General features: G+C 38.6%; 1 protein-coding gene across 2 annotated transcripts in view; it reads left to right on the top strand.

The window, feature by feature from the left end:
• The first annotated feature begins 5167 nt into the window (after positions 1–5167).
• The window catches only part of LOC124167320 (myogenesis-regulating glycosidase), a 63516-nt gene continuing 51741 nt past the window's right edge, over positions 5168–16942 (top strand). For both annotated transcript variants that reach the window (XM_046545297.1, XM_046545296.1), the window contains exon 1: positions 5168–6608. The gene's annotated coding sequence lies outside the window, so the exon portion shown is untranslated. The remainder of the gene's footprint in view (positions 6609–16942) is intronic.

Raw genomic sequence — 16942 nt, 5'->3', positions numbered from 1 at the left:
TTAGAAGATGCGTCACTCCCGTTAGACTGGTATTTCCTGACATATCTTGTTTCAAACTAGCGCTATCCTATTAAAATATTCAAGGCACGTACGTAACTATTATCGATTCTATCTCAAGCATAAAAAATTTCATGAGGCACAGAGCTCAGGGAAACATCTCTTAATAATCACCTATTAAAATTGCCAATGGTCGGAAAGTTTCTTTCATTTGATAGGGCATTACTAATTCTTATTTAAGGCAAGCGCTACCCAGGGTACTCTACGCTACCGCCATGCTCGGCAGCAAGCAGCCTGCATCGCAGCGGCGTTCATAGCCTCGCACCCAGTTGGCCTCACATAACAGCAACCAGACGTCACGCGGGCTTTTCCCAGCATTAATACTTAGCCGTCGCATTTTCGCGCGCTTGAGAATATTCACTTTTCATTTAATTGCGAGAAATAGACATCGTCATTTAAAAATCTAAAAGCGTGAAATACCTACGTACTCCAGGAGTAATAATCTTTCGATTTAGGCAATTAAAAAGAATAGGAAACCACCCTATTGCAGCAATGGATACGGAGATCATTGCGCCAGGTTCCTAAATTTCCCTGGCCGGGTCCTGTCCAATGTATCACACTTATCCAATTCTGATATCGAACGTCAGAGAATTTTCGGTAAACTTTACTTGGATGCACTTCAGAGGGCGTTAATTTGGAGGGGCTACACTTAAGACTACGTGCCTCACGAATATTTATGGGGGATCGCTCCCCAGCTCGCCATGGTCCTGGACAGTGGCGGATTCAAGATAGGGACAAGGGGGATGCATGGTGGTGAGCCTGGGGTATCGCCTCCCTGCAGTAGTGGGGGCCCGAACAAAATTGCCATTTTATCTAGCGTAAATTGGGCGATGTAGCCTCCCTCACCCCTCACTGGATCCGCCACTGTTCCTTTCATTACCTATGGGTAAGAATTCTAAACCCGAGCGAAATCAAATTTTAGAAAGAGCGGCGTTTACCTAATCATAACAAATTTGTTGCGAATTTATTTTGAAGACGCTGATTTTTCTTCGACTCTCGATATTGAAATGCGTTTCACTTTTTTAGTTTTCGAGTGAATTCTGTAATATAAATCTTATTTAACTACCTGCATATTCATATCGGAGCCATCCGCAAAAGAGAAACCATCATCTGTCACAAAATATGATATTGTGGGAGGCAATTTGACTCTTGACCGGTTTGTATTCGTTTGGTGAATTGTGCTTCTGGGATATTTTCCTTATTAGAATGATTTCTTTATGACCGGGATTAGTTGCTGTGAAGTTTACCGATTAAATTCCTCCTTATTTCTATTCTGTCGAGATATTTTCACGCCTGGATATGTCGTCTTATGACATTTCCTTAGATATTTTGACCCAGTTATCAAGGCTCTTATCAGATATTTCGCATAAATGCACCGGCGAACCGCATGGCTTCACTAATGCGTTCATGAACGATTGTCATTTCTAGGTGATTAGCTAGGGGTTATCTACTTCTTCGGTGCAGATTTGCGGTCATTCAACTTGTCCTTAATTGCAAAGAGTGAGAAAAATAAAGTCCAAGCAAATTACACAGTCGCCGACGCTCCGCTGATTTTAAATTGTACAATATTTCCCGTGTTTGAGGATATTTGCGTGAAAACGAGCTTTAAAAAAAGTATTACTGGAAAATTGGATCAAAGACGGAAATATCCAGGAATAAATATGGTAGCGCTCAAGTAAAGGTAGCCAAAACTACGACGAGGGTGCGCGGTTCGTCAAAAACTTCTATGGACGTACAGACGTCGTTACCCAAATGTCAAGCAAATTAGGCTGGGAGCCGCTGGAGACTCCGAGGCTGCGCGCTAGGCCTAGATTGTTTGAACAATTGAAAATGCATATCTTTAAGAGCGACATGGGGAACATAATATTAGAGTCCCACTATATTTCCAGGTCCGACAGAAGCGATAAATTAAGAGAGATATTTTGCCGAACGGATAGATATGCGAATTCCTTTTTCCCCCGAACCATAAAGGACTCTAATAAATGCCAGGCGTAATTTCGTTAGAGCATTTCCTTTTTATGTGCAAATGGCTGGTGTCCTAACACCCCCTGCCACACGCCTTTTATGTGGCTTGCGGGGTAGTATGTAGATGTTGATGAGGGCACCCAGGGGTGGTCTGGCCAGGTCGGCCGGTCGGCATCGCCGAGGGCTCTCACAACGATCGCGTCTGTCGTGAAGCGAACATGAAATGTGTAATAAAAAAATGCTCAGATCACCTGAACCAAAGTTATTTTACTGTTATAAAATTCTTCGTTGTTATTAGCTGATTTATTTACAAAATAATACAATGTGGAAAAATATTATATAAAAAATGAAATAATAAAAGTATCTGAGGATGAAAGAGAACCTGATGGTTTTTTGAAAGGGCTATTCGAAAAGGTTAATTTAGATGATTTTTAGATTTCAGCGCAGTTTCCAGGAACAAATTCACTAAATAATAGATGATTGAACCATAATACTACTTGATTTTATAAGCTGTGAAATTATCACTTTTCATTGTATTTTTTCTTGCGAAATTGCAATTTTTATTAACTTTTATCTGTCCATGATTATAGCCCAAATGGTAATATAAAGTATTTTAATCATGTACATATCATTATTCCACTAAATTAAGCCAGAAACGATTTTAAACTTTTATCTGGTTTTCAAGAGATAGAACAGCGTCAAAATCCATTTCCGGTCATACAATTTCCAAGTTTTCCGGGGGAGGACGCCTTAATCCTCCGGTAAGAGGAAGCCCTTCATGGGCCCCGGCCGAGGGCCCCCAGTCACCCTAGACCGCCTCTGAGGACACCCGTGAACAAGAAGAGGTAACTCATGCGCCGAAAGAAAACATGGATAAATACAAAATAAACGATTCCCTATAATCTTCTGGAACATAATTTTACTTAAATTTTTCATTTCATTTCTAATGATTAATTTCAGGAAGAATGGGATTTGTACACTTAATTGAATATGCGACACGCAAATAGAATTGATATTATAAGTACGAATTTTGTAGATAGAATCAATAAGTCTTGGAGGAGCAGAAAACTGGCCTTCACTCGCTTAAACGCCAATGATGTTAAAAGTGGTAGTTAAGTAATTTTCGAAGGCGCTTTGTTGCTAATAATGGTTGGCTTAAACTCAATAAAATTTTATTTTGACCTCATCGTTTCCCGGCGAGTGATGTCTTGTTGTTTAATTGGGGCTGTCCACCGGGTAAAGAGCCCGAGTTAAACTACAAAAAATTTTTTTTACTAAAAAATACTTGCTTTGGTGTTGATTGCATTCAAGAGTCGCAATTTCTGGTATTAAAACGGCTACTAAGTTTATTATTATTTTCCTCAAGATTCCCATTCGTGGGAAAGGCTGTCATTAGGCTCATTTTTTGCCATTTTTTTAAAGCACCATTTTAATATTTATGACATTGATAATTTTCACGCTTTATATGTTTAGTGTCTTTATTTCATGGGTGAGTACAATACTTGGTGGATGACTTATACCTTAGGCAGAGCGCTAGGCCACTGACCGAGGGCGCGACCGCGGTTCTGGGTTCACATCCGGATGTAGTCTTTGGACATTCTCAAACGAAAATCCTGGGGTGGCTCAGGGAATTACCCTCTACCTACCCTGAATATGTAATGTCTGTGGCTGGTTTGGGATGAGCTCTTCCCTCATCCATCCAAACCAACCGGCGAGTTGAAGCACTAAGAGAAAGAATCTATTCTGTATTTATTTCGTGAGCTTTCAGGATTAGGTGGTATGGTGACCTAGAAAATAGGGCATTTGGGTAGATACTGATCGTAGGGTCTTGGGATCAAATCCCGGATGAAGCCCAGGGACGGATTCATCATCAGATTTGGAGGGGCTCATGCCCTGGGTATGGAATACCCCCCCGGGAGTGAGTGGCAATATAAACAGTAGGGAGTGCTACGCTCTACAATAAATACAACTCAAAATTTTCTCAAGTTTGGGACTTATAGACATGCAATTGCATATACCTTCCATTTACTCCTTTACAATCATATGTAACTATTGGAAAAATAAAAATAAATAAAAACTTTGATGAAATATGGGAAAATTCATCACTCATGTGACTCCTCACTCCCAAATCCGCATCTGGTGAAATCTATATACACCCAATGCAAAATCATTGCGGCGCGAGATGGCCGAGGGAAAGAAACTTCCCACTAACCGTGTAAGAGTGAAATCGCACAACTCTTTCCTAGCATGGGATGAGCTCTAACCACACCTATTCCATCCGCATTTAACGTTCAAGTATTTTTCCAAGGTCTAAGCTCTAGAGGGAGGGGATTAAAATGTTAAAATCCTCAGAAATCTTGGGAATAGTACTCCCTCCAAAGTAAATCCTCCGAAATGTACCCCTCCTCCAAATGACACCTCTGGAAAATGTTTCTTACCTCAGGTTCATATTTAGTTTGCGAGTTCAAGATTATGGATAATTAATGAATGCCTCTCTTCAGCCATAAGTATTATATTTATGTTTTTATTGTTAACGAGAGTTGACCAATAAAAATGTATAGTAATTCTTCACTAATGTTTCGACAGATATATTATCATCCTCAGGGCTGGGGATTTATTTAATAAACTGGGAAACAATATTTATTTATTTAGCATTTGAACCAAAATTGTATAGCAACAATTAAACTCAGTCAACCAACTATTGTCCAACGCTCATGAAAAATAAAACCAACATCATCCTCAGGGCTGGGACTTCAGCTAGGAAACTTGGAAACAACAATTACTCCTTTAGTATTTGAATGTAAATAGTATAACAAGAGCGAAGCAGCGAGATAACCCAATCGATCAACGCGTCCAAATCTCATTAAAAAGTAAAACCGTGCATATCAAGACAATAGAGTTCTCTCTTGTGATTGACTGGTTAACGCTTCCACATGGTCATAAACAGCGTGTGGAGTGCGTTGTCTTGCCTCAATGTTTGTTCCCCTCCACGGCCCCATTCTCCGGCGAGGAAACCATCTGCCTCGCCTTTCACTCCGTCGAAGGGAGGGGATTTTAGAGGGGGGGATTGGGAATGGGTGGCGCCCCCCCCCGTTGAAGTTACGCGCCGCGATGGCTAAACAGTCGCGGGCCGCGGATGCAGTGTATTCCTGCCTTCCGCGCCGGAAAGGTGCGAAGCTGCCCCGTTCCGAAGCGATCGCGAGCGCGCTGTTACCACCTCTCGCAGAAATTGGTGGCAGACGGTTCCTCTGAATATCGCGACTATCATTTAGTCGAAATTAAGTGAGAAGGAACCTTTTTCGTCTTGAAGGAATGCATCAATTCATAAGTATGTTGTGTGCTGATGTTCCAAGACTATAGTGGGCGTGGTTTTTTTTTTTGCTGTCTGCTGCAAAAATTGGTGGCAAACGGATTTTCGGGCCGCTACTGCTATGATCTCCTTGTGGAAAGAGAAATGACTGGGTGACTTCGGTGAAGTGAGCGATTGTCTTCAGAGTTTGCATATTGGCTGTGTCCGTGCGCGTGTTATTTAGAATTATCGCAATACTCGGTGGAAGGGGAAGTCGCGGATTTTTATGATTAGTACCCAATGGAAAAAAGAAGTGAGATAGGGCCTTTGGAGAAGTGATTAAGTGGTTACACACGGAATTCTTGTTTGACCAGCCGAAAAACTACGACAACAAGACGGCAGTCGCAGAATTCCGCCACCATTGCCTTCGACAACTTTCCACTGGCTGCATCCATTTGTATTTGGATCCGAATATTCGGTGATGATACTTTTCAACGCAGCCACCCAATAAACGGGAACTTTTTCCAGCATAGATAAATCTGTTCAGTCTCCTTCATATCGCTCCATTTGGACAAGAGTTCACAAGCCCGAATTGTTCACATTTTTTAGCGAAGTGCATCTGTTTGAAAGTGAACGTGACAGAGTTGCTAGCACCTATCGCAAAATTTTGTGGCATATGAAATCGCGTGAGGGTAGCGTTCACATCAAGTGGAAAGAGGGTTGGGAATGGAGGTTAGGTGAAGAGATAAAGTGCTTGCCTCTGTAATCCTGGTTTGCACTGGTGATATAATATCCAAGCTCCCAAAACTTGAAAGAAATTGTCAGCGCAAACAGGAACCTAACTTCCAACTGTCGTATTTTCTTTGGGAAATCTTTGACGCATAATAATACGCGTCGTTACTCCATCAAGATTTTACTCGTCCAGTTTCCTATTATTTTGATACCATCTACTCTTGTTATTACTATCTCATTTTAGTGCTCTCCATTGTGACTTTCCCACGCATTATACTAACAAAAAGTGTTACCTAGTGTACTAAGGTCTCCTGGGCTTTTTGATGTGTGTGTTTATCCACGAGCCACTCTGATGATATATATGCCAGGAGGATATTCGAATGTGAAAGTGATATGAGTCGATGGGTGTGCTGTGATATATATATTTTTTAACTTTGAAAGTTCTCGGAGTGCATAAACAGGGGCGTGGGACAGGTGATGAGTGACAGGTGACGACCACCCGCGATTCCATCGCTCCCACGAACAAGATAGACGCGAGCCGGCGTTTGGGATACGGAAACTTTACGTGAGTAATCGTGTTTTTACTTTCTTAACCCAACCATGGGGGACTGTATTAAGAAAATTCTCAAGCAAGGAGGCATAGAGAAGGCTCCAGTTCATCCTGTATATATAAAATAGGTTTGTATGTCCGCTAAGCATCTCCATACAGCTGCACGGATTGCAACCAAAGTTAGTAGGTAGGTGCATCTCATGCTTCCTAAGCCCATAGTGCTACTTCTGGTTGTGTCCTTTGTGTCTTTTTCTCATTACCATTTGTTACGTCACGTAATACAACTTCTGTGGTTGGACATCCTGCCGGGTAGGCCCACCTCTTGACACGCTCAAAGGGAAAACGTAACTCACAGGATTCTACACTTAACTATTAGCTGTTGCTGAGGTATGCGTTCATACGACATTTTCGGTCAATGCACGTACAGATGCACATAACGATCAATGTTGTAGAGCAGGGTATAAGCTGATACCGTGGGCAGAACACAGAAATCATTTTTTCCATTGTTTTTGGTTACATATTAGGGGGTGAGAAACCAAGGGGTACAAGTGATTTCTCTTTCTAAACAAAGTCAGGAACATAAATTAGGTCAAGAAAAAAAATTAGATGAACTAGTCATTTAGTAGCGTCTTTTATTTTCCATTTGATGCCAGCACAAAACAGAGGCTCATTCGCATCCCTTAGCAACCAAGTTTTTGTGTATTTATTTTAACAATTTCTGTACCCGACTCTATTTAGAAAGAAAATCACTAGTGCCCCTTGGCCTCCAACCTCCTCATATGTATGCCATCATCATACCTGCTTTGTTTCTTTACCTAAAAATCCTGCTATATGACCATGAAGTTTACCACTTCTCTGGGTATTATCCTTCCTGAGCAATGACGGGTGGCCTGCAGTCCCGTGTAAGCTTGATTCATACTGTCACTTTGGTCGAATTATAATCGGTTTCCAAAAATGTAAGTGGCACGGCGATGAATGCAATTCAATCAATTTATTTTCAATATTTACAATTGAGTGTTGGCAACCGCAAAGAATACCATTGAAAAGTTATGAACTTGATAGGCTACAACATCGCGAATGTAAATTTCGGTAAACATACGCAATAAAAACTTATCTAACCTTGCAATTGGTACCATATATTTCATTAAAATAAATATATATTTCTTTTATATTATGTTGCAAGTTAAATTCATCGTTTTTTGGAAGAGATCATGAATTATTGCTACAAATATAAAAAATGGAGTGTTAAAGGATAGATGATCCTGGATTAGTGTGCCCCCTCAGCAGATGTATTGCGGGTAGTCACACAAGGGAAAAGGGGAGCTGAAGCCCCTAAGGCCCCACCCCCAGGCTGAATACATGATATTTATGCATTAATATAATTTAGACTTTATTCAAATTGAATCCTTAATATTTTTTGCCATCTCCAACCACACCCCCACTTCTCCAAGAATTCTTGGAAATATCCATGGCCACTGGAGAATGTACTAATTAAATATTGGAACGATTGAATTTGCAGCTGATTTACTAATTGACTTCTTTTAAACTAAAAATTCATGTTTTCTGTTGATTTTCATGCTAGTGAATTTGGGATGTTGCGAAATAATTTAGCCAATAATTTTAAGATGAGAAAGAATTTAGTATCGGAGGTGACATATCTAATTGATATCTTTTGCTTTCTATGCCTAATTTCTGCGCCTAACTCTGTGTAGCAAAAAAATCACTAGTACCGGCTTCAACTTCTTGGCTTATCACCTACTCAATTGTCTTTCGCAGCTGAAAAAACTAAGAGGAATATTTGTTTGTTCCTTTTTTTCTGTATGGAGATATCTTTAGATTTTATGCCCGTTCCACTACGTTCATCGCCAAGCTTGCCATCATATGGCCTTTTTAACGCGACTGCTTGCAGTGTCAGCATGTTTGGTCATGGGTTAGGTGTCCGTTTTTCATTCATTTCTGCCAGAGTGTATTTCAAATATCTTGGACGCTGTGAAGCGAACCGAAAAATAACGAGCATGAATTGAGCGAAAGTCTTAGTAACGTGACAGTCTATGACCCATTTTTAAGTGCAGTAGGCGATTTTACGGTTTTATTTATGAGCATACGGCCAGGACTCAAACATTTATCATCGGCCCGTTTCACTTAGTTCTTCGATGCAAAGGTTGGTTTGGAGAGGAGAGGGCAGAGATCATCCCGTAATTAGTCACCGGTGTGTTAATTCTTCACATTAAAATTGGGGAACCAATCTCTTTTTCTGGGCCCTCGAACTGTGGGGATTTTTTGGTGTATTACTAAGCTTCAATAGGAATATGAATCCGGGATCCTTCGCTCAGAGGTCATCGAGTGAAAGCTAGCGTTTCATTTCGTAATGACTCTCATTTCGTGACTTATTTTAGGTATTTATTTTTGCCAAACGACATTTATTTTATCGTTTAACTCATATCTTATCGGATCCTGTAGAAAGTTGGTGTGCATCCAAATGCCAATTAAGAATGTATACCATTTTTGCGTACGATAATCGGTAAAGAACGTTTGGGAGTATTTCGTTCAATTGTATTAGGCTCAACTATGTGGAAGTTAACACTCGAAAATGAAATGGAGACCTCGTTGATTTTTGGGAGTATTTATTTTGACATTTCAATCGAAGCGATTTCATTTAGTGACACGATTTAACCCGCAGCACACATATGTACATGATTTAGCTCTCTTTGTAGTTCTTTCATGTCATCCCAACATGCCGACATTTTGGATACTCTACGTTTTTCATTGATTACAACAAATGAGGGAGTCATGTTAATTTTCACTCTCATGTTCCTACTACCTGAGATGGCGCTGAGCAAGAGAACAGCAATCCTTCTGTATGCTGACCTTTTGCCATCGAGTATTCATGAACTTCTCCCGCGTTTCTTCCAGTGACACTGATTTCGTACTGAAAATATTCAGAGGCAACCTAAGTGCTTTCTTATCTTTAAACAGAGAAAACTGAAGGAACAAGTTTGACCTTTTGCCATCGTGTCTTTATAAACTTCTCCCTGTTCTCTTCTAGTGATACATATTTCGTACTAATAATATTTGGAGTCAGCCTAGGTGCAGTTATTATCTTTAAACAGAGAAAACTGGGGAAGAAAAAAGTCTCTTATATAAAATGGATTTTGTTCATATTTTCCTGTTCGAATCTGCTGAACGGGCCAGACGAAAAGGGGCATAGCACCCCTCCTAATTTCATCATCAATCCTAGCGACATCTCTCTACCGATAGTCCGTGCCTCTTGTTTTTATAGCGACTCTTATTTCAAAGCGCGCCAAATTTTAGTTTTTTTTCTTAATAGTATTCATGTTCTAGTTTTAAACTAATACTTTTCAATACAGATAAGCATTGCCGTTAGAGCACATTCAAATATATGAATTGTTAAATACTAATTCTAAGAATAAGTAAAATGTAACATTGCAATATTTCCAAAAAATTAATTTGAGCAATTCCGCTGTTACAAGAACATTCTTGAGTGCATCATGTGTGACGACGAAACGCGTCGTTCTCATATGAATTTTGTGGAAATAGGTATTGGAATTGATGAATTCTTCTCGGGTTCTCAGCCAGGTTAATTCTGTCGTATAAGCCGACGTTTCGAGAGACGACTTATCTCCCATCTTCAAGGCCGCGTTAATCTTTGAAAGTCCAATTTCACGCAGTAAAGAGTAAAAAAAAGAAGAACAAAGAGTAACACGGCCATGAAGATGGGAGACAAGTCGTCTCTCAAAACGTCGGCTTATACGACAGAATTAACCTGGCTGAGAACCCGAGAAGAACATCAATTGTATTCACCCGGAGAAATTAAAATCGTTTAGGTATTCGAATGTTTCATTTAACTAGTGTTAATGACTTCAACCATATCGTGCCACATATCATAATAGTTAATTCTAAATATATTAATGTGGAAAGCTCAACTTATTAAACAACAATTAATATGGCTTATTTGCGAGGGTAGATATATTTTGACTCATATACAAAAAAAACAGTGTAACTTTAGTAAATTTTTAGCACTATTAGTTTCGTCGAAATTTCGTTATATAAGGTATGTTCTACTTTTTAGATGAAGTATATTAGATGCAGGAATGATGATACTTTTCAGTTTTAAGTTCCTACTCCTCTTCAATGCGCTCAGCAGTAGCGCTGCATTCCTTGCGTGTGTCGATTTTTTGCCTTCGAGGTTTTATGGCCGTCTCTCCAGCCTCTTCAAACAAAGAGTTCGAGAGCATGCTGATGTTGGGCAACGCGCAGTTGACACGAAGGAGCTCAAGGAGAAAGTAGGCTCGCCAGCGATGAATACCATCTGGGAGTGCCCCACGCACATGAGAATATTTCATCTCGCGTAAAAATAATTTTTTAGCCCGAGAAAACCCGATGGGAATACATATCTCTTAAGTCAAACCCATTCCTACGCCAATCAGTTTTACTTTTTTATTTATATCATTGTTGCACATAAGATTTATAACGTAAATTAAGCAGGCACTTTGCCAGAATAGGGTGGTTTCCTATTATTTTTTTATTGCCTAAATCGAAAGATTATTACTCCTGGAGTACGTATTTCACGCTTTTAGATTTTTAAATGACAATATCTATTTTTCGCGATTAAATGAAAAGTGAAAATTTTCAAGCGCGCGAAAACGCGACGTCTAACAATAAGTATGAATGCTGGGAAAAACCCGTGTGACGTTGTTCTGGTTCCCGCTGCCGCAAGTGAGGTGACCTTGGGACGAGGCTTTGAGCGATGTTACGACGCAGGATGCTAGCAGGTAGCAGAGTACCCTGCTAGCTGGTAGCGCTTGGCTTAAATAAGGATTATTAATACCTTATCAAACGAAGGAAACTTTCCGACCTTAGCCAGTTTTAATAGGTGATTATTAAGACATGTTTCCCTGAGCTCTGTGACTCATGCATGCATTGGTAATCTCAGGCGATGTAAAACTCCTATCTACTCGTATAGAAACTAGGTCCCTGTGACGTTACGTGGAGTGGCATCGCATGGGCGCCAAACTGGCCACTTTCAAATGAGGATAAAATTGACCAGGAGAGACCAGTAAGTAATTTAAGTATTAATAAATAAATGAATAAATAAGTTTTTCCGTTTTACAATTTTTTATTGAGTTTGTGTATTAAATTACATTGAATGAGTGGTATGGATATTTGGAAATAGCGTCACAGCGTGCATGAAGGCCTTTGTAGCACTATGGCTCCATCTCGTTCCGTACACAAGCATTCGAACTCAGGCAATCGAAAGATAAAAAGAAAATACATCACATCGCCTTTTGGAGTTTCGTGGGTGACGTCGAACTCGGCTATCAATTCGTAAACAGAATATCTATGCATGTTTATATCTACCTGAATAGCATCACTCTTCCGGCACATTTATTAGTGCCATTCAAAATTATTTTTGGCATCTCCTCCCGCTCAATACCCACATCACGAAAGGAAGTCGCTATAAATCGAGAAGTTGGAAGGTTATATGAGTGGCGTCATGATGCCTTGCATAGCGATAGCGTCATAGCATTCAAGCAGGCCGATGTAGTACCATGGCTCCATCTCGTTCCGTACACAAACATTCGGCCTCGCTTTCCTTTTTTTTAATCTTATTCTACATTCCTTCGTAGATACAGCGATTTATTTTGGCTTTGTTACCTCGAAGTCAATGGGTCCAAGAATTGTTCAAAACGTTACTTATATGAATTAAAAAGCTATTCTCCTATAATTGTTCTTCATTTACTCACCATGAGAAATATTGGACAGTATTATCTGGAGATTGCATATAATAATAAGAATTTTTCACCGGCGGTTATTGCGATTCTGGTTTAATCGTTAGAGACTTTTCTGATTATAACTGGAACATAAATCCAATTGCTGCAAAAACTAAAATATCTAATTTATAATTAATTATCTAATACACTATTTGCAATATATCTCGAGAGAGATGCATTTAAAAATATAATTATCATTAAATTATCAAAGTTCTATGACCTCTCATTTTGCTTCTTAATATAAATGAAAGTCTTATAAGAAATCAATTTATTTTACGAAGTATGGGATAAGCATTTGTTTTGAGTCATTGAGTCACAGTGGTGCCTGCTTAATTGTACTTATTTTCTCCAACCGTATAAATTACCTTTTGATCGCAGGTGTAGTCTCTCTCCTCGCCCTAACTTTATGATCAAGATTCTTAATGGCCCGGAATTAGGAGCCTTCTGAGTTGTTTTTGGCTAGCCCTGCCAGAGGATAATGCCTGTTTATTTATTGATGTGAACAGTGGGTTATGATTTTGGAAGGGAAAAAAAACAAAGGGCGTGTGGAATTAGAGGCTTGTATTTTACGCCAAGCAATCTTCCTACTCACTTGTTTCAACGTATTTTATTATTTTTATTCATTATTTTTGACTTTCCGGTCGATGTGATAGAGTAAGTTTTCTCTTCCAAGTTCCCTTACGTACTCCCTGTATTCTTAGTTAATATATGAATTTAAAAGTATATCAAAGAAATAGGTATCCTTCCATTAGAGTCAATTTTATCACCATATTTACCTCCCTAAAGACTTGAAATTTGTTCATAATAGCCGATTTTTCAAGCTTGTCATATTGTTTTCATAATAATCTCCGTGTCACTTCAGCGTTCTCTCGTCTATTTCCAGTCTTTCCTTGGATTTATTCGCACGGTTTAGTATTCCCGTGGATGTAATGGCGCACTTCCAACTTTGAACTTGGGAAGGCAAGGACTTTCGAGAAAGTCAAGTCCGGGAATCTTTCCCCGAAAACTTTAAAAAAATATTAGATTAAAAATTAAAGTTTTCAAAGGATTTTCATGAAATTTTCCAATTTATTACGGCAAAAATTTCCCTTTTTTACTGCTATCATTCAATGTTAATTACTTGATTACAACATTTTGTGAGGGCAGAAGAACGGGGGTGGACAAGTTTAAAGGCCAACTACCTTCAAATAAAGCCTGTGGGTGGATGCAGAAACTATAAACCTAATGGTAATGTTTTTTTCCAGGGCCAGGTTGTCTCGACTAAATACTTATAAAAATTTCATTCTTATGTCCGCATTGATCATTCGAGACTCATACTAAAAAGTAACCAGAAAAACATGTAGTGCAACTTCATGAGTTATTTTAGCTAAATTATTAGGAATAAAATACTTATATAATAAGAAATTTATGCATCGAAACGAAGCAAATTTTATTCTCGTGAACATGGTGGATGCAGAAACTATAAACCTAATGGTAATGTTTTTTTCCAGGGCCAGGTTGTCTCGACTAAATACTTATAAAAATTTCATTCTTATGTCCGCATTGATCATTCGAGACTCATACTAAAAAGTAACCAGAAAAACATGTAGTGCAACTTCATGAGTTATTTTAGCTAAATTATTAGGAATAAAATACTTATATAATAAGAAATTTATGCATCGAAACGAAGCAAATTTTATTCTCGTGAACATTTCATAATTTTGCTTTCAAATTGTACTGCCGGCTGACGTTGAAAAAAATTGGTTTTCTACACCGATGTTTTATTGAAATAGGGAATTTAATTTTAAAATGCTGGTCTATTGACGAACTACGGCGAGGTTAATTTCGCGTGCCTATGAAAACGTAGATTGCTACTGTTGAAGTTATCATGGACAAAATTGATTTCATATGCGTTATGATATGCATCATAAAAAACATAAAAAATATAACATCACTGTGCACTTAATCGGGTTATTAGCGTATCGAAGCTGCTCCCAACCGAGATAAAATGCATTATTTGAATAAAGATGGCCTCACGGCCGACTCGAACTTCGGAAAAACGTTGCGAATATTGGTTTTTGTGGTTTCTTCCGTATAATTGATTTTGAATAATTTTACGTCAGCGTTACAGCTTTCTTCCTAAAGTATCAGTAATCGACCCGAAAGCGGGAGCTGGAACGCGCCCGAAACTGTCGTCCGCCAAAAATGAGTCGACGCGGAATAAACCCGGAAACTGATCATCTATCAGTAAAAAGGCCCGCAAACCAGTCTCCACAACTTAGAGACTCCGTTGAAGTCTTATTGTGAACTTCTGGTAATCAATTTAAGGATGGATGGCGATATTTGGTGGAACTGTGGAACAATAAACATAATCACATACACACTAATATTGTAAGTTCCACAATTTTTTTAATGGTCTAACCCAGGTTTTGACGCTATACGCTAAATCATTCTCAAAGTTATTCCTTTAAAAATTCCTTTGAGAATGACATAACGAATAGGGTCCAAATCTGGGTCAGACCATTAAAAAATTTGTGAAACAGACAATATTTATGCATCAGTGATTATGTTTCCAAATTCCGGCAAAGTAACAATTAACTGTAAAACATATTCTTTGATTTATTTGTGTTCTTATTTGCTTTTTAGCATGTTATAGTGTAACATATATATGAAAAATAAATTTTTAGCATTGTTTTAAGTGGCGAAAACCAGTTTTACGGAATGTAAAATCGGCAACAGGTACCTCTTTTTATTGAGGAGATCCTTGTGTCCATAGTGTCGGACGCCGCGCCGATGATCACTTAAGGTCCGTAGTTCCGTTCGTCGCTATCCTCTATGCATAATCAAACTATGGTGATGAATAATGTATATTTACGAGCCGGAAACGACTTGGTTGGCGCTTATTTGAATGGATTCTGATGCATGGCGAGCTTCCCCTCATGGCGCAAGGTATATTAGATGCCTACGCAACGCATTGTTTTAATTGTATATTTCAGTTTTACCTGCCTAATATGCATGATAAACATAAGTTTCGACTAAACCTACCGCTGCTTTATTAATACCATATTTCATTTTCACATAAGAATCTGTAAATTAGGTTATTATTGAATTTTATTAGGCTTCAATCGAAGAAGCTTAGCAAATTGCAGGGCTGATGCTACTTTTTGCACTGCGTAAAGAAAGCTTAGCGAATATCTGGCTTCATTTTTCCTTTCGCTGCGCGCTATTGCAAATGGGTTTTTATTTCCCGAATTTCTCACTGAATTACTTAAAACTGAGGACGAATAACGATAAGATGTTGAATTTTCATTTTTTCCATCAATTATAATCATGTTGATATGTCCGCTAAATTTTCAACCTGTTTGCTTTAATAATCTAGTTTTAATGCAATTTTTTTAGATCACCGAATTTAGCCAATAAAATTTACTTTTTTCAGTATGGTCTTAAATATTAATAGAAAATAATACCCATATGTTTTATGAAAGTGGGTAGAGCACAATGAGAAGGTAGCAGTCTGTGAAATTTTCGGAAGAATTACTGCCACCTCGTCTTTCCGGTGCAACCACCTTAACACGGCTGTCGAGGTTACCTCCTGCTGTTCTCTCCTTATCTTCATCGACAAGTGTATCTTCCGTCTGCCATAGAGCTGGCTTATTTGCTTCATGAGTCTTTCCTCGCTTCTCACATTAGCCCCGCATCGAAGTTGAAAATGAGAATGACACGAGGAGACGGCTGGATGAGTGAACGCTCTGGTCACTGAGTGTTTGCCGTTGCCATGGTGCTAATGGACGAACTCAAAACGTCAGAAACGAGAAACCGTTAGACTGCGGCGTGGCGTTGATTTTCTTGATATCAATTTTTGACGCTTATGACGAGCATGTGTGCCTAATATTATATATTATTTACATATATACGTCAAAATTTACATTTATTTTACTATTTAACATCGTTAAGGCGTCATTATACATATTAATTATTCACGTCAAAATAAATTTTACTCTAAAATGACAATCTTTAAAGCTTCACTGTGGTGTTTATTTTATTTCTAAATATCAGTTTTACCATTAAAAAAGAATAAAATGGGAAAACTATAAATTTTATTGCAAGTTTCCAGATGTTTTGATGACATACGGGATTCCTACACATTATTTTGGCAATTCGCACCCTCCTTAAGGCCATTGATTAGAATTAATTATCTCTAGGTTACTTAAATAAAATTCTGGAAGTCATAGTTATTTTTACCACTGACGTGACCTTATATAATAATACTTGCCTTTTTTCCTGATTTCGCCTCAATTTTTGTTAAAATTTAAAACAGGTGGCACGTCCTGGTGGTAACAGATAATAGAATCAGATTTTGAAAAAAATCGCATTTGAGACCCTAGTATAAGCAAACAACTTTTCCACTCAAGGAATTCCGAAAAAAATTATTTTTTCGACCCACCTTAAGGCATAGTTTGTCTACGCAATCAGAACGTGAATTGAGTACTGAGAGTTGAAACTCATATAACGTCTGCGAAGTGGTCTCCACTAGCTTTATACCTATTGATTCAAGTGACATAAACATGATCTTCCTTG

The sequence above is a fragment of the Ischnura elegans genome, chromosome 10 (assembly GCF_921293095.1).
Source record: "Ischnura elegans chromosome 10, ioIscEleg1.1, whole genome shotgun sequence".
Lineage (NCBI taxonomy): Eukaryota > Metazoa > Arthropoda > Insecta > Odonata > Coenagrionidae > Ischnura > Ischnura elegans.
The sequence above is the reverse complement of the archived record's forward strand: the minus strand, read 5'-3'. Positions and strand labels throughout refer to the sequence as shown.